Source organism: Protopterus annectens, chromosome 1.part0 (genome assembly GCF_019279795.1).
Source record: "Protopterus annectens isolate FY-2018-M chromosome 1.part0, PAN1.0, whole genome shotgun sequence".
Classification (NCBI taxonomy): Eukaryota; Metazoa; Chordata; order Ceratodontiformes; family Protopteridae; genus Protopterus; species Protopterus annectens.
This window is the reverse complement of record NC_056725.1, coordinates 183321128-183340032: the sequence shown is the minus strand read 5'-3', so window position 1 is coordinate 183340032 and position 18905 is coordinate 183321128. Positions and strand designations below refer to the sequence as shown.

Below are 18905 nucleotides of genomic sequence, written 5' to 3'. Positions count from 1 at the left end.
TATTTGTTTAATGTGGAGCTTTTCTCCCTAGGCCTCCACTGAAAAAGGGCTTTTGCCCAGTCAGACTATCCCAGTCAACAAATGTCAAATAAATAAATAAATATGGAAAACCAGTCTTTACTAGTTTATGATTTGTGGGTTTCACTGTCCACCTTATTGTTCTCCTTATGAAGGAAGTGATGGAACAAGCTGCAACTCAAATGTCAAATGCTGAAATTACTGGAGAAATGTACCCAAACATTGGTAAATTGGGATGTGCTTTTAAACTGTGAAGCTATTTAGAATTCTTCACAGAACCCATGAGATGCTTCATGTGAGCTTGTGTGCAAGTTACATATATATTCAGTTCTGCAAGGCAATTTTTCTTTAAGGGGAATTAGCTTTAGAAACATCCACAGCAGATAAGTAAGGAAATGTATGCAAGTATAAAATGAACAATTAATGAATACTAAGGGTAAAACACGACAAAGCCAATTATACTGGTAGAAACACAACAAAGCCAGTTATATGTGGGAACACAACAAGGCCAGTAGTCTGGTGGTTAGTACAGAGGATTAAGGCTATTAGCAGTTAACAAGCTGATTCCCTCCAGCCTTCATTTGCCTACTGCATGACCTTGAGCAAGTCACTAAACCAGACAGTGCTTTGAGGCAAATGGGAATTTGGGCTAGGCTCACTAATGGCCCCTTGGACTGCATGCCTGGTACCTACCTATCAATCTGTACCACAAAGACAGGTTCATAATGCAAACTACATGAATTCAACATAATAGTTATTGAAGGATCTTCTCGGTTATTTATCATTTATGAATTCCAGTCTGAAAAATGTGTGTATTACAGACATTTTTAATTACATATTTCTGATATGTCATGCCAATACAAACATAAGTAAATGCAGTAGGCGCCATTTAAAAGAACCTTGCAAGGAGGACTTTGCAGTGCGTTTCTTTTATTTCTCCTCATTTTACAAGTCATATGCTTGAGTCTGAATAAAAAATTGTAATAAAATGTTTCAGTGCAACAGAAGATTTCAAATGTAACAGAAAACTTCATAAAAATATCTTCCAAGAATAATCAGTATTTTGTGCCAGGAAAGTGTGAGATGCAAAAACATTTTTATGAGGAAAAAATGAATTGTATTGATTTGTGAATCAAGATTCTACGGGTACAGTCAAATAACTTACTTAAATTTAATCAAAATTTTTCTTGGAATACATAACTGTGCATTTTAAATTGTAATAAATGAAAAAATTGAGGGCCGTTTAAGTCTAAATGCAAAGATTATTGCTTTTAAAGGTAAGTAAAGTCAAAATCTAAGTAAATTATAATTAGGCAGCTTGAAAGTGCAAGTGTGAGAGAGTGAGTGCGTGTGCATGTGTGTGCGTGCATGCACGCGTACGCAGGCACATGCATGTGTGCGTGCGTGTGTGCATGCATGTGTGTGTGTGTTTGTGTGTGTGTGTGTATGTGTGTGTGTGTGTGTGTGTGTGTGTGTGTGTGTGTGTGTGTGTGTGTGTGTGTGTGTGTGTGTGTGTGTGTGTGCGTGTGTGTGCCTTGTGAGTTGGAACATTAATAATGGTTACATTTGTAGAATATAACTCTCCTTGATCCCTATTACAATATCTTTTGTTGTTATTTCATCAGAGTGTCTTGCTCCATATTTTAAAATGAAGTCAGTATCATGATTCAGCAGGGATTACGTTGGGGATTATTTAAAAAAAAACACTGCAATAAAATTAACTTTCCTTATGTACTGAACACTTAAAGCTATTTTTCCAAATCAGTACATGAATATTACTGGAATAGTTCACTTTCCAGTGAAATACATATTTTCCTAACTATAACATTACCAGTGTGAAGTTCCTTTGTTTACATTTTATGGCAACAATAACAATTTTGGTTGTTTTTTATTTATCTTACTCAGCTTGAGATGCTCCAGGATAGTCTCTTGACTACTTTTTCCATCTAACTGCCACTGTCTAAGATTATTCCATAGCCTGAATGTTCACCAAAGACCACCGGGATTGTTTTGCATGCAGACTAGTTTTCTGCTTCAGCTGCAGGTGGGAGGCACTGCTTGGTTTAGGGTATGACCACTAACAGATTCAGCACTAAGGATGGGTGTTAGCCTCTCAGCCCCTTTCTACTGTTTATATGTTTCTAGAAATGGCCATGCCCTAATAAATGTTCAGCATCTAAAGAAGTATGCCCTTGTCCCTGGGGAGTTTACAGTATGCATCTGCCCCTTGCTTCCCCCTATTTTAAGGACTACTAACAAACTACATTGTTAGCCTCTGTAACAAGAAGGTCAGATACTAGTCTACCCTAGGAAAGGCTGACTGTTACTATGTTGCAAATGTATTCCTTCCCAGTTGTCCCTCTGAGGATGCTTATTGGTCCCAGAACTTGGCTTTTTGAAGAAACACATAACATACTTCCTTCTGCAATAAAAGACCAACCGCCCAAGTATACTTTGGTGAAGTGTAACATCACTAATACTTATGTAGTGCATGCAGCATATCTAGACCTGGCTAATGCCTTTGAGATGTTCCCAATATGGGTATTATTGATAAACTTGTAAATCTGATATAAATCCTTATATTTTACTGCGAATAGCTAGCTGGTTGTCTGGCAAAACTCATGTGGTACAGTGATAGCTGCCACTTCTGAAAGAAAGAAAGTTACCAGTTATATACCACAGGGCTCAGTTTTGGGCCCTCTTCCATTTGTCATATATTTCTCAGGCTTTCAGTTCAGCACTCCTGGTGATGGTTAACTAAGTTTGAGGATAACTGTAAAATGGGTGTTGTTATTCGATCTTCAAATGACTCACAATGGCTCCAGTATGAGTTAGACCATGTTAACAATTGGTACAAGGACAATGGTCACAAAATAAATCTAATAAGAATGTAGCATAGTTCACTTTGGTAAACAAAGCAGTTTAACTTACCATATAGGAGATCCAGTCCTCCAAACAGACACTATTGTAAGGGTTCTAGGTGCTCTTGTTGTAATTCCTTACTATTTGACCATCATGTCTCCACAGCAGTAAAGAAATATTTTTATCGGTTCCATCCAATTTCAAAAGGCATCACTACTAGATCCAAAATGTTTAATTCCCCTTTACTCATATCTTATCAGACCCATTATTGAATATAATGAACCTTTTGGCATATATTTATCTAAACTTATCACACAACTTGACAGACCTCTGAGAGTCATAATTAAAAAGATCAGTGGACTGAAAAAACATATCAGGAGAGACAGGCCGCCCTTTCTCTGTACTTAGTCTCTTATAGACTCCTCCACAGAGATCTGTGTCTAGCCTTTCATACCCTAAAAGATCTAATCCTACAGAGCAAATGCTACTTCAAATACTTGGTTAAAGAACTAAACCTTCATCAGTGGATAAATAAGACATGTTGGTGTAACAGATTCATATCCCAGTGTATCCCTCACCTTTGGAACAAACTTCCACTACATGTCAAGCAGGGATGCATCCTTGCTACATTCAAGGTAAACCTAGAAAACTGAAAGGGCAGCCTCAAATTCTACCCTAATCTATCTTGTCTTGCCCTCCTTGAGGCTAGAGACTGATTGTCTAGTACATACCTATGAACCTATCATGTTCTGTTGACTGGATCCTTCTCTCTCTCTCTCCCTCCCTCCCTCCCTCCATCTCTTTCTCTCACAGACACACACACACACACACACACACACACACACACACACACACACACACACACACACACACACACACACAAACACAAACACACACACACACACACCTCTCCCATTCCTCTCTCTTTGTGATAGAGACACACATATCTTTCTCTGCCTCTCTCCATCACTGTCTCTCCTACTCACGCACGTACACTTTCCATTCTTAAATATATCTAGAACACTGAACTATTTTTCTCCTGTAATATTAGTGTAACATTATCTTATTTATGTCGTTGGCATTTTAAATACCATTTTGTTTTACTGGAGAGCTCACACTGACTCTGCCACAACTTGCTGTGAAGGAAAGATTAGTTTGTTTTTGCTTTCTTGTATTTTGTATTACTTTACTGCCATCTTCTATTTTGTATATTGTGATATGTTTTCTTTATACTGTGTTTTACTTGTATTCTGCTTTTAATTGCATATTAAAACTAGGAAAGACACCACATGTTTGTCTCTTGTGAGTCACACAGAAATTACAACAGGTCAATTAAAATTAATTAGTTATGAAGTAAGGGTTGAGCTAGGAACTAGACCTTCTATATAGGGGTAAAATAAAACATTTCAAGGCTTTACTTGAAAACTCACCCAGACTCTGCCACAACTTGCTGTAAGGGGAAGTTTAGTTTGTTTTTGCTTTCTTTTATTTTGTATATCGTGATTTATTTTCTTTACGCTGTGCTTTACTTATATTCTTTTAATTGCATATTTAAACTAGGAAAGAGACCATAGCTGTGACTCCTGTGAGTCACACAAAAATTAAATCTTTCCCACCTTCTCACCTTGGCATTGTTGTGTTTTTAAACTGAATTGTCTTTCTATTTACCTGCCTCGTATGTTAATTTGTCCACATATCTCCTTCCCTCTCCCCTTTCATTGGCTATTGTAAGTACAAAATTATCATTTTGTGAAATCACTCCCCTTCATCTATTTACATGTATTGGCCATCCCACTGTTTTCCATAGAACCGAATACAAAGTGCTCACTACCTTCCAATCTGTCTTGCTCTTTTAAAATTAATGGCTCTTCACTTAGATAGCAAAAGCATAGCTACCCACTCTTCATATCTATCTGCTTAGTGAACACTGCAACTCTTAGGATATTAACCTGTTTTTCCATCTTACCTTTAAAATCTGCCACATCTACTCCAAGACCACCAATTATTGGAGAGCCCACATTCTGCCTCTCAGTATTCATCTTGGGAATTAGCGCTTCTGTTTTGCTCCTGGTGGGAGAAGGAGCACAGGATCATTGTATCCAGGAGATAGCTGATCACCAGAAAGCCTAATAACTATTTCATAGTTGCCAGCTTGAATTTGTGTTTATATTTTGCTCCTGGTGAGAAAAAGAGCAGAGTGTATTGATTCCTGACTGTTTCTGATTGGGCAGTGGTTGTCTGTGCTAGATGTTTCTGATTGATCTGGTTGCTGTTCAAGCCATCTACCAGGAAAAGGCTACTATAAGTCTACAGATCCTTCCATAATCTTTGATAAGACTGTGGACCACCAAACAGACTGTGGCCTGCTTCTCATCTTGGGATTGGTGCTAATGTTTTTCTTCTGATGAAAGAAGAATCAAAAGAGAATTGTATACCAGCACACTGAAGCTGTAGTAAAACCAACACCAGTAGTAGCCAGGCAGTAGCCATTCAGGCGACTCCTATCTTTTCATCATTCTTGACAAGTTAATTGTTTGTTTTCAGTAAGTACTTCTTGATTCTTTCTAACATCAGAATTTCTGCCTAAATACTTCATCCATAAATCATCAGGGCCTACTTATTAGTTTCCCCTCACATGTTTGGCAGTGCCCTGTATAGACACAGACACTTTGATTGACATTTTTTCTGAAAAAGTACTATTGAAATTTCACGAGTATCTAGTTGCACACAGGGCAGCTAGTTTACAGTGGCAAGCACTGCCCCCAGAGTTGCAAACTGGAAACTCCTGATATTGCTTTATATTCTGACTCCAACTGTTGTTTTAAATTCTGACTTCAACTGTCTAATCAATTAAAATGGGTCTGTTGCCATGGATATGAATTTTCACACTATCTCTATTACCAGCTTGGGGGATGTGGGCATCCTGAGATAATGTAGAAATTGACTCATGTTTACCGACAACCAGTTAATTCTCAAACAAACTGATATGGTATGAGAGTGATGTATTTGCATAATGTCACTGGAGGCAAAGCTCTCACATAAAAGCACTCCTAATGCCAAAAGATTGTCAGTAGTACACACACTGGACCCATCGCACACAATTCAAAGCAGACACATAGACCCACATATGCTGAGGCACTTAAATGTAACCTTCCAAAACCCCAAAGACCTCCTAGACAAAATAACCTCAGTAGCTCCGAATGCATTCTTTCAAAACAACACCAACATCAACACATACAACCACATATTATGGAGCCTTTACTTATAAGTCCATAAGACAAGCCACCCCACAATCCAACATTCTTGTCATTGGAGACTCCATTGTGAGACACACTAATGACCCCCTCACCAGGTTGATTAAGGAGAAAATCATGGTCAGCTGCTTAACAGGGGCTAGGATCTGCCACATTATGCATGCCCTCAGATCATTGGACCATGAGTACCAGTATGATTCTGTCATAGTCCATGTGGGTGTAAATGACCTGAGACATACCTTCCTAGACTATAGGAAAAGGGAGACATCATGGAGCTCTTGGAATATGTGCCCCCAGCTGGTATGAACATAATATTGAACAGCATTTTACCTTCTCCAAGGATAATGCCACACTATGAACAAAAGATGACTTGATTTAATAATTGGCTTAGTTTCTGGGGCCATTCTAAGGAAGTAGTGCAATATTTGTCAGCATGGAAGGAGATGGTCAACAGACTGTGCTGCTTTGCCAAGGATGGCCTGCACTTCTCCCTCCTAGGCTTTTGAATATTAGAAAAAACACTGTCTTCCCCCATAGTGCCTTTTTTAGGTAATGCCAGACTAAAAGTACTTCCATCATAGCAAATCAAAACCAAGAAAACCTAAGGTATTACTGCTCACTGCTAGGAATCTAAGTAAAAAACTCAATTCTCTTGAAGCTTTCTTCATCCTAGAGAATGCTGATGTCTGTGCAGTCACTGAAACATGGTTTACAGCTGTGGAGAGCACACTGACAGTGCCTTCCACACATTTAGATCAGCTGCTACACAGGCAGGGACTAAAGGTGGAGGTGTCTCGATTTACATCAAAAATAAGTATACCTCAAGGCTGATGAAACAGGACAATGCACTTGAGTCTCTCCATGTTCAACTCGCCACAGGCAAAATCCAATATCACTTCCTTGCAAGTTATAGATCCCCCTGTATGACCCAGGAAACACATGCCATGTATTTAAACTTATTGGAAACACTCACTATCCAACCCAATGCCATATTCATGGGATGACTTTAATTACCCCACTATTAACTATATGGCACCAAATGTACATGCACAGGGATTCCTGGATTTTGTACACACAAAGTCCCTGGACCATATTGTGAATAGACCAACCAGGGATGCAACCATACTGGACCTGGTCCTCACTAATATAAGAGAGTGCTGTACACCCCCTAGTTTAATGTCTTCTCTGGTAAAGTCAGACCACAAAATGGTCTCCTTTGAGGTAAAAATAAAATCTGTAACATCCAGATAGCCCTGGAATATTGAGGAACTATTCTAAGGCTATCTTCCTTAAGTGATAACCTAGCAAAATTTCAAGCCCCATAAACCCAGAGAACACTGCTGCCTATGCAGAACTGTTCATAGAAACTCTACACAAGCATGTTAATCGCTGCATAAAGGCAGCTGCACCCACCAGGAAGAAGTACAGAACTAACTCAAAAAACAAGCCACCCTCATAGAATCACAAAATAAATAGACTGTATGATGGAAGGAAGAAAATCATGGCAAAAATTAAGAGGTGCAGCACCAGCAGGATAAAAGTACCCTCATCAAACTAAACAAACAACTCAAAGGACAAATAAAGTCTACCAAAGCCAAATTTGAGGTAAATGTGGCCTCCCAGGCCAAAGACAAGCAGGAGGCATTTTTTAGTTATGTCCGCAACCTCAAAGGCAATACACAACTGTGCGCAGAGCTCATTGTAAATGGAGCCACCTATACTAAGCCAGAAGATATAGCAAACCTATCGGCAGACAAATTCATCTCCAACTTTATCTCTCTCTTCCCCTCACCCTTCCCTCAGGTAATACCATCAAATATAACAACCTTTGCTATCACTAGGGAACAGGTCCTTAATGCTCTCTCTAAGGCCAAGAACACTGCATCAATGGGCCCAGACAATATCCCAGGATGCCTTCTAAACAGCATGAAACATGACCTATCAGGGCCTCTGGATTTACTGTTTAACTGTAGCCTCCAAACAGGCTTTGTGCCTCATGAATGGAGAAAGGCAACAGTCATCCCTCTGCACAAAGGTGGGCCATCTACAGACCCTGAAAACTACAGACCCACAAGACTCACTAGTCTTATATGTAAAGAATTAATATGTAAATGATCAATAATGATACAGTAATTCACCAGAGACTGGACCCAACCCAGTTTGGTTTCTTCAAGGGCAGGTCATGCCTACTCAACCTGGTGGACTTCTTTGAGAAGGTCATCAAAGCAATTGATGAGGGCAAAATTGTTCACACTGCATACCTTGACCTGGCCAAGGCATTATGATAACTATCATAATGACAACTCACCCTTAAGAGATGACCAGGAGGCAGGGACTTGGGGACACACATAGACAGTAATCTAGCCTTTGACCATCACATGTTTAAGAAGTGAGGAAATCATTCTATGTTGCGCAAATTATAAACAAAGGTATGGCATCTTGGTTCAAATAAGTCATTGTTCCACTATATTTGGGATTCATCAGGCCTTTCATTGAGTACAATGCCCTACCTTCGTACAGTATGTACCTAACCAGGTATATCCAACAATTAAAACGTCCACAGAGGTTTGTCACTAAAAGAATACAGGGCATAAGTAACATGTCCTACACAGACAGCCTCAATGCCCTATTCTGTCTCCTACAGGCTTTTGTGGGGAGATCTACGCCTGGCATATAGGACATTGTCAGAACCCACTCTGATGGACCACCTGCATATCTGCAAAACAAAGAGCACCAGAATTACTCATTCTAAAGACTTAAAACATGCTTGTGATACAAATAGGATCTACTAGAAAGATAGATATGTACACAGAAACTACCCCGTCTCTGGAACAGCCTCCCCATTCATGTGAAGGAGAGTTCCCCCCTAACCCAATTCAAGTGTAACTTGGATAATTGGATGGGGAACAGGAAATTCATCCATGGTTTGGCACCTGCATCTCTAATGGACACAGGCAGCCAGTAAATGTTTCATCTCCCAGGCCCCTGCTTGTAAATGCTACATCTCCCAGACCCCTCCTTGTAAACATTACATTTCCCAAGCCCCTGCTTACACTTATCCAGGGCACCAGAATTTGTCAGAGATTTGGGATGCATAGCTAGGCTTAAAAAGGCCCTCATGGTCATTAGCCTAGTAAATACCTATGAACCTATTAATCGTTTAGCCACTGGGCTAAAAGCAATGGTAAATGCAACTGAAAGTTAAATAGATAGTTAAGCAGATAGCTAGAGAGATAGACAGATACAGTAGATAGATTAGATAGATAGATAGATAGATAGATAGATAGATAGATAGATAGATAGATAGATGGATAGATAGATTAGATAGATAGATAGATAGAAAGATAGATAGATAGATAGATAGATAGATAGATAGATAGATAGATAGATAGATAGATAGATAGATAGATAGATAGATAGATAGATAGATAGATAGATAGATAGATAGATAGATAGATAGATAGATGGTCTATCTATTGATATATATGATATATATGTATACACACATACACACACACATATATAGATAGATATGTATATATGTACTGAGGTGGGAGAGGAGAGGGACAGTATTGGTGAGCATGTTTTCAAGTAGCCACTTTGTAACAGAGCTCCATTTGATTTAGAGAGTAATGTCACTGCTGAAATGTATTGATTTACTTACTTACTTGGGTTCTTACACTTTCCTGACTGGGTAAGTCCCAATAAATTGTGGCCACTTTTCAAGAGGAAATTTAGCTAGGACACCAGTATACCTTTCCTTCTCTTTTCTATCTGAACCACCAGAGGGCTGCAAGTGGGCTCAGGCACTGCCAAAATGGCAGAGGATAGCAGTCACAGCTGAGACTAGTTGGGCCTGTTGTGATGGTAAAAGAGTTGAAATGCAGGTCTTAAGGGATTTAATCAAGAAAAAGAGTCAAAGGATAGAAACAAAGGAAGCTGATTAAAATAACAGTGGTAGAACAAGTGGTGTTGGAAGAGGACATTTTCTGAAAATGTGGGTACGAGAAGAAGCCATGAGAGAAAGAAGCAAATGTTGGGATGATAGTATAAATCTGGATGTATGTTTAGCTGGTGGAGACAAGGACACCACCTGCAACAAGGTGAAGTGATAAAAATTGATTGAAATGCTGAAAGAACTAGAAAGACTTTGCTGAAATTGCAAGTCAGGCAAGCCGAAGATGCATGGCAGAAGAGGGAAGTGCAAAGTGCAAAGAAAGACAAAAGGATTGAATATACAGGGAAAATGACCAGTGGTAGGAATCAGAGGGAAAAAAAACAGTAATTAAGCCATTAACAGGTATGACATTATGGATGTGTTTTCAGAAATTCACATCTGGTCTGGCACCTGTGTCTCTGATGGGCAAATGCATTCAGTAAATCAGCCCTATATAAATCAAATTTGTGGGTCACATTTGGGTTGCATGGGTTGTCTTATAAGGGCCCTAATTGTTGTTAGCCTAGTATACATCTATGAAGCTGTAATTTTCTCATATAATGAAGAGTATTGTGAGGTGGCATTTAAAGTATATTTGTTAGCAAAATGCTTTATGAATAAAACTGAGGAAAAAAGCATGTTGTTACCATAGTTTATTTCAGAATTTAAGCATGCAATTAAAAAGAAAATTAAATGTACAGTTCGGAACATAAGATGTAGAAGAATATGAGATAAGTCCAGGGATTCAGAGAAAACCCCACCACCAGCAGTAAGAACTGTGGCCAAAAGGGACTGTTTCCATGATGTGGGAGAATCCAGTTCACAGACATGTTAGCAGCCATGAGGAAAGATCATATTATCAGCGAATTTGCATCTCTCTCAATCACCTTTAACTACTGCAAGTGCAAATTAGTACTTTCCTGCAGTAGTCAACACTGGTGGAACATACATTCCCCCATTTATTCTCACACACACACACACACACACACACACACACACACACACACACACACACACACACACACACACACACACATATATATGCGCAAGCACTCATCCCTCTGAATATAGTCACACATGCAGCCACACATACACACATCCCCCAAAACTACCTGTCCTCTAAACTCTCTGGTACTTACCTAATGAAATCTCACCCATTAGAAGCAATGGGTGAATGCAAGCTTTTGGCTTTGTTCATTAACACTGGTGGCCAAAGTACTATATGCAAGCAAGAGATTCTCTGATTTTTTTGGCTGTGTAAATGCTTTACTGCAGACATTTCCAGGTGGAAAACACATGCTGTTCACCTGAAATGACTCATTAGCATTTGTGGTAGGCCCCAAAGACAGCCCGCTATGTGCTGTACTGCTTTGTGATACAGTATTGTGGTAGGGTAGGGCTGTCTCTGAATAAGAATATGTTACCATAAAGTATAATTGCACCTTGTAGGAGCCATCTTAAATTGCCCTAAGAACCTTTTTCTGTTTGTAGTAAAGTGCAGAATGTTAAGAAAGTGCATGAAGAAGAAAAGTTTGGACAGGAGGTTAAGAAGTAAGGGTAACATTAGATGTGAGTGAAGGAACGATACAGCACATACCAAATATAATAATGTTAAATCTGGAAAAGGGTGGTGTCAGATAATGGGGACAACCTAAAGCCTATTTTTTCTGTTTTTGTTTTATGGAGAAAAAAACATACTTGGTGAAAGACAATAACAAAAGAAGATGTGAACAATGTGGGGAGAGGGGCATACTACAGTGAATTGTCAACCAGTATCTAGAACATGCACTGAGAGTTGATATTTCTTGGTTTGAAAAGCCTTTGCTATAACAAATGGAACATGAAAAAGAAATAGTAGAGAAGAGGGTCAATTAGTTGAAAATGCTACTGAAAATATTTGTGACAATGAAAAAAAATATTATGGGGAAATAGGTGAAGAAGAGACTCTAGAGAATACTGGAAAAGATGGGTAAATAAAGAGGGGGATGATCTTCAAACAGAAAGGTTTCACATACAAGTCAAAGGTAAATATGCAGTATTAGAAAGTGATGAAGGAGGGGAGGTAGGGTTGGAGAAAATGTAAGAACAAGAACAGAAATGATGAAAAAATCAGTTAGGGGATGGTTAGGGGAACAGAAAAATAAAAAAAATTGAAACAAAAATATGCAAAGAAAGGAAAAGGATGATATAGGAATATTAGCATTAAATGTGCATAATATAGAAAAGGATATTAGGATTTTTGTTAGTGACTGAATGTTGTCAGCAATTAAGCATGGATATGATGTGCATGTTTGAGAAAAGATGAGAGAAGAAGGAGAAAAGCGAAAGAGGTGAGGCAGTATAAGAAAGGAGGATAAAGCTGTTGATAAGAAGTGAAAAAAATATATTAGATTTGATGGTAATGTAACCTGGGAAGGTGGTAGTATGTGGTATGGAAAGAAGGGAGAAATGTGTCAGGCTAATATTGACATGTCCATACACTAATTTGTCCAAAAGTAAAAAGATGTTTGAAGAAATAAGAAGGTATGCAAAAGAAAATATGTCAAAACTATAGTAGGACACTTTAATTATAACCTAAAAAAGGAAAGAGGAAAATAACACAAGATATTAAGGTGATGAAAGAGATGCTAAAATGCTAAAATGTATGATTGAAAACAGGGAAAATAGAAACTGAACATACTGAAGAGGAGTGTTGCAAACTGAAATAGTTCATGAGATATATTCAAATCATATGAAGGAAATTATAGGGGTAGAATTAGTTGATTTTTCAGATCACAGAGCAGTATGGACTAGAATAGGAGGTGATAGATAATGAATGAAGGAAAAGAAATTAAAAAGGTTAACTGGTGACGTTAGCGAAACAGAAGTAATGAAGGAAAAATGTAGAAACTTATGGAAAGTACATATGACGAGTGCACTGTAAATATCGGACATAATCTTGGGTGGTATATAACGAAAAGTATTAAAAAGTTGTTTTTTTAGAAGTTTAGAACAGAATGAAAAGAATTGATAAGAGCAGAGCCCGTTGACAGGGTTGTTGGAAATACTATAGTGCATATGAGTGACACTGACATCTTAGTCATTCACAAACACAGTGGTAGAGAAAGATGGAGAAGGCTGGAGTGATTTAAAATGTCCTTGGACAGTAAAATATTAAAATAGAAGATTTTCTGGGTTACAAGCGAACAAAAGATTTGCACTAGGAACAAGAAAACATTGTTTCCAAAATGTACTAAACAGAGAATGTGTCCAGGTGGTGAAAGCTGTTATTGCTGGGTTGGCAAGAGAGACTTGAAGGTAAGGATCTAGTACAAGGGAACTGTTTGATGCTTTTGGTGGTGCTCACTGACTGCAGAGATAAAGGTCCAGAAGACTAGTAACAGGGGAGGAAATGTATAACTCATGCATTTTCTAAAGATGAGCTCAGGCACTAAATCAACATATAACCACAACATGGCAGTTCTATTGCTTAGAGGGAAGTATACCTGCCTATTACCCAGGTCTGGATTCAATTAATGGCTCCAGCACTGGATGAGCTGAACAAGGGAGGGAGGTAGAGGAATGGGGGGACTATGCAAGCTCACTTTTTGCATGGATTGGGGGCTAGGGATGTGTGCTGAGGGGTAGTGTCGGTGCTGTGTTGCTGGGATTCTTGAGCATACAACAGAGTTCACACCAGGCTGGGAAGGGCCACAGAGGGGAATGTGATGCATAATACACTTATAGAAGCAGAGCATCAGTTCTCCTTTATTGAATGAAGGTGATGTGTAGCCCACTCAAAGAGCCCATGTCCTAATAGTGCCTCATTGCATGCTCTTTGAGGGTGAGGCCCAAGATAGACATGTCATCATATTGGTGGGGACATTCACATCTCACAGTCAGGAAAAAAAACTAGACCAGGCCTGAAACCATTACAAGAGGTTAAAGAATTAAGTCTGTTAGCCCACATATGATGCTCTCTCCCTAGTCAATCCAACTCGTGCCCTGGCAAACAAAAGGAATTGAAGAGACCAGTTGGGTGGCTGTGGAAGGGAACAAAAAGGAAAGCTAGGAGACATATAGCAAGGTAAAAAAAAAAGAAAATAAAAAAAAATCCAAATAACTGAGATAGGAATTAGCATCTGATTTAGACACTGGTCTACTACAAGAGTTTGTCTGCTAGTAAATCTTGACACCCTCGCTGTCACCTGCTCTTAAATTTGAGTGTATTAAACCCCCCTAGCCCAATCCTAATGAATAGCTTAGCCCTTCTGCCACCCAACCTTAAAAAAAACATAGCCCTACCAGTGCTCTAACTCTAACCCTAAACCTCTCACCCATTCTCTGACATGTATCCTAACTCTAACCCTAAACCTCTCACCCATTCTCTGACATGTATCCTAACTCTAACCCTAAACCTCTCACCCATTCTCTAATATGTATCCTTACTCTCTAATCATAAAACTCCCCTCCTTTTTCCTAAACCAAAGGTCCCTGATCAGTGTCTAATGTTAAGTCTCCTCCCTTTTCCAAACCCTAAAACTCCCCACCGCTACCCTAAAACTAAAATCTCTAATCACTCACTAAACCTAAAGTTCTCCTCCCACTCTCTAAATCTACATCCTGATCCTGATCCCTCCCTAAATCATTAAGCTACTCTACCATAGGTTCATAGGTTCATAGGTAGGTACTATGCTATTGGCCCTAGGTCCTATACAAGCCTAGCCAAAAAGGTACCCTGGCTTTCACCACCCAAGAAAATTATTTTCCTGTGCCCCTGTCAAGCAGAGCCACAGAAGTGATCCCCTGGGTGAATTTCCTATTACCCATACAATCATCAAGATTTTTCTTGAAGAGCGCTAATGAGGAGCTTTGTTTGACATAGATAGGTAGTCTGTTCCAGAGTATAGAAAGTCTCTGGGACAGGAATCTAGCCTTCCAGCATGTTCTGTTTATTGTGGTGAAAAGGTTTAGGTCCCTAGAGCATGTAGCTCAGAGGGATTGGGATTTCTTTAAGTGGAGCATGTCCAACAGCTCTGGGTTTGACATAGCTTTGTATGTTAGGCAGAGAGCACCTTTCAGTAGGCGATATCTGATGGAGTAAAGCTGGAGAATTTTGAGACGGTCTGCATAGGGCATCTGTTTGAGGCCAGTAATCCTCTTTGTGAGGTATTTCTGCAGCCTTTCCAGTTATTGTAGATGTCTTGTGAGGTACATACCAAAAGGGGCGTTGTACTCTATAATGGGTCTAATGAGTGATGAGTAGAGGTGAACAATTACCTCTTTTTTTCTGGATGAGAAATGATGAGGTGTGCCACATAGAAGGATTTCCTGATCACTGTGGTGATGTGATTATCAAAGGAGGGACTACTGTCCACTTGTGTCCAAGGTCTGTTATCATACTTTCAGTGTTGAGTAGACTCCCACCTATGTGGTAGTTCAAGGGTACAGAGTTTTTACCAAAGGGGATGACAATGCACTTTTTGGCATTGAGCTTGAGGCCATGGCTTTGACACCAGGCATCTGTCTCAGTGAGGCCCTTTTGTAGGATGTCCACATTTTTAGAAGTTTTGATTATGGCTCCTAGTTTGCAGTCATCTGCAAACTTAGTTAGCCAAAGACCTGCTGTGTTAACCTGTACTTCAGAGAAGTAGATACCAAACTGGAGAGGACCCAGAACTGAACCCTGTAGTACTCTACTTGTCACTGGTTTGAAGTCTGATTTGGAGTCTGCTACTTTCACAGTGTGGGTTCTGTCAGTAAACCAGTTGGCAACCCATCTTGTGATATAGGGATTTATACTTAGTTTAGTGAGTTTATCTATAATTTCAGAGTAGGGGATGGTGTTGAACGCCTTGGCGAGATCTAGATAGGCTGTATGAACCACCTTACCCTCATCTATGGCTTTGGTAACTGCTTCAAACAAGTCTATCAGGTTTAGGAGACATGATATGCCTTTTAGAAACCCAAACTGTGTGGGGTCTAGAGTTTGGAGATCTCCAATGTCTTTGTTTATGAGTTCCATGATGATACGTTCCATGGCCTTGTAAACCAGGCTCATCAGACTAATGGGGTGGTAGTTCCCAGGGTCTGTCGTGGCTTCCCCTTTGTGGAGTGGGATAACCGTTACAGTGTGCCATTCAATGGGCATAAAGCCTGAGGTGAGGCTATGACTGAACATGGTACTTAGGTGTGGTGCCAGTTCATTCTGTAGCTCATGTAGAAGGCAGCCTGGGATGTTGTCCGGTCCCATGGATGCTGCGTTCTTGGCTTTGGAGAGTGAGGTTTTTACCTGTGCAGCCGTGATTACAGGAACTTTGCATTCTTCCAGTATAGAGATGGGCCCTTTAGTGGGTGAGAGGGGGGGTAAAGTTAGCACTGAACCTATCTGCCAAGATGTTGGCAATATTTATTTATTTTATTTATTTGCAGTTGGTTTACCAGGATAGTCCATTGGGCCAAAAAGAACCCATTTTCAATGGAGTCCTGGGGAGAAAAGCTCCAAAACAAACATTACAAAAAGATTACATTAGTTTACAATTTCAATCATTTGTAGATTAGAGACAAATTTTTAAACAATGGTAACAAAAAGATTGCGGCAGTTTAAAATTTAAATCATTTGTGGGTTACAGAGAAAAACAAAACAAAGGTTAAGCAGTTACAGTGATAAGTTATGGGTTTTATTTTGTAGGAAAATTAAGATATAAGTAGATGAAATAAAGATCCTTGAGTTAAGTTCTGGATAGGAGCAAGCATTGCTGTTGTGTAAATATATAGTTCCATGAGTGGAATTGTAGGGATTGTCAAATGATAAGATGTTGTTACAGTTGGCTAAATTGGTGTTTTGTAATATATGATATGGTTGTTTGTAAGAGGTGAGGAATAGGCTATGAGGGGTGGGTGCAGGAGCATTCCCATGAGGATGTTAAATATGAGTGCAGTGATTTTTAAAGGCAGGGAGGTTGGTGGTGGTAATGGATAGAGGGAGGAAGTGAGTTCCATATGCGTGCCAGGGCATAGGATAGGAGGTTTTGTCCTGGAGAGTGAAGGGGTTTGTACAGTTCTATTAGGTTTTGGTTATTAGATCTTAGGAGTCTTTGTGGCATGTGCATTTTAAAGGTAGAGTTGAGAGAGGGACAGAGTGAGGGTTGAAAAATTAGTTTGTGAGCAAAAGTGAGCTGAGTATATGAGAGATAGTGAGGAAGCTCTAGCCAATTGAGTTTGTGCAGAGATGTACAGTGATGGGTAGATGATTTGTGGCTGGTGGCAAATTTGGCAATCTTATTATAACAGGAGGACAGTTTACTTTTGAGAGATGATTGTAGGTTTGTTAGGAGAGGGGCACCATACAGGAGAGAGGGGATGAGAAATGTAGTAGCGAGAGTGATCTTTGTAGATGTAGTGAGGAATTTATTGTTACGGTACAGCATGCCGAGTTTCTGGTGTTTTTTTTTTTATGTTTAGTAATAGGTGGCTTTTGAATCTAAGCTGGTCATCAATCTGGACTCCTAGTAGTTTGGTTTCAGATACTAGTTCGAGAGGTGTATTATTTTGGCTAGTGATGGAGAATAGTGTACTATCAAAGGTTGTGGTTTTGAGGGGTAAATACCATAAGTTTGGTTTTTGATGCATTGAGTGCTAGATGATTGTCCTTCATCCACTGTTCTGTGGTAGAGAAGGCATCTTGAGTTAGATGTAAAAGAGTGGGGATGGATCTGGCTGCACAGATAATTGTAGAATCATCTGCATATTGAATAAGTTTAGCATGGGGAATTGAATGGAAAAAATCGTTTATGAATATATTGAAAAGGAGAGGGCCCAAGATGGATCCTTGGGGGACACCAGTGGGTGTGTTAAGGAAAGTGGAGATGGCTTTTTTCCACTTGACAGCTTGTTGTCTGTTAGAGTGATAGCTGGTGAACCAATTGAGAGAGGAAGGGGATAGGTTTAAGTTAGATAGTTTAGTAAGGAGAAGGTTGTGAGAGATAGTATCAAAGGCCTTAGACAGGTCAAGAAAGAGGGTAGATACAGTGGAGCCAGAATCTCTGTCTTTATTTACAGTTTCCAGGAAGGAAAGGAGGGCAGTCATGGTACTGTGACCTGGTCTGAATCCATGTTGTGTGGAAGTTAGTAAGCTGTTATCTAAGAGATAGGGAAGGAGTTGAAGATGGATACATTTCTCTAGGAGTTTTGATATAGGAGAGAGGATGGCGATGGGACGAAAGTTAGTAACATTGTTATTATTGCCTCCTTTGTGCAGGGGAATGATGAAAGCCCTTTTCCAGAGTTTGGTACAAGACCTTCTTGGATAGACCGATTGATTAGGATGCTGATGGGGAAGGCAATGGCTTCGGCAGCTATGTTGAGGAAGGATGATGGAATGTTATCGGGGGCATTGGAGCATGGTTTTAGCTTTTGGAGGAGTTTTCTTATGGTAGAAGTAGGAATGGGTTTTAGGGAGAATGATGGGAGTTGGGAGGCTGGAGATGAAGGGGGTGATGATAGGGAAGATGCAGCAGTAGGGGGTGAGGTGTTATTAGAGAAGGATGAGGTTAGCTTGGAAATAGAGTCTATGAAAAATGAATTGAATTGGGTAGCCAGATCTATATCTTGTGCATTTGGGTCTGGGCTTGGGTTTTCTGTTGAGCCAGGTTTTAGGAGGGTAGTGATGCCTTTCCAGAATTTTTGTGGATTGGTTTTGTGGTTGTTTTGTAGTAAGGAGAAATAATTCTGTTTATCAATTGTGATAAGCTTTTTAACTCTATTGCGAAGTGTTTTGAATTCATTTAGGGTGGTAGGAGTTTTGGTTCTTTGGTAACGAGACCATGTTTTGTCTCTGAGTCGCATAGTGGTTT

General features: G+C 39.6%; 1 protein-coding gene across 6 annotated transcripts in view; it reads left to right on the top strand.

Annotated features, from left to right (window-relative positions):
• Nucleotides 1–18905, top strand: part of LOC122788802 (SPARC-related modular calcium-binding protein 1-like) — a 1601573-nt gene that overhangs the window by 1283450 nt on the left and 299218 nt on the right. The gene's annotated exons all lie outside the window — the stretch shown is intronic.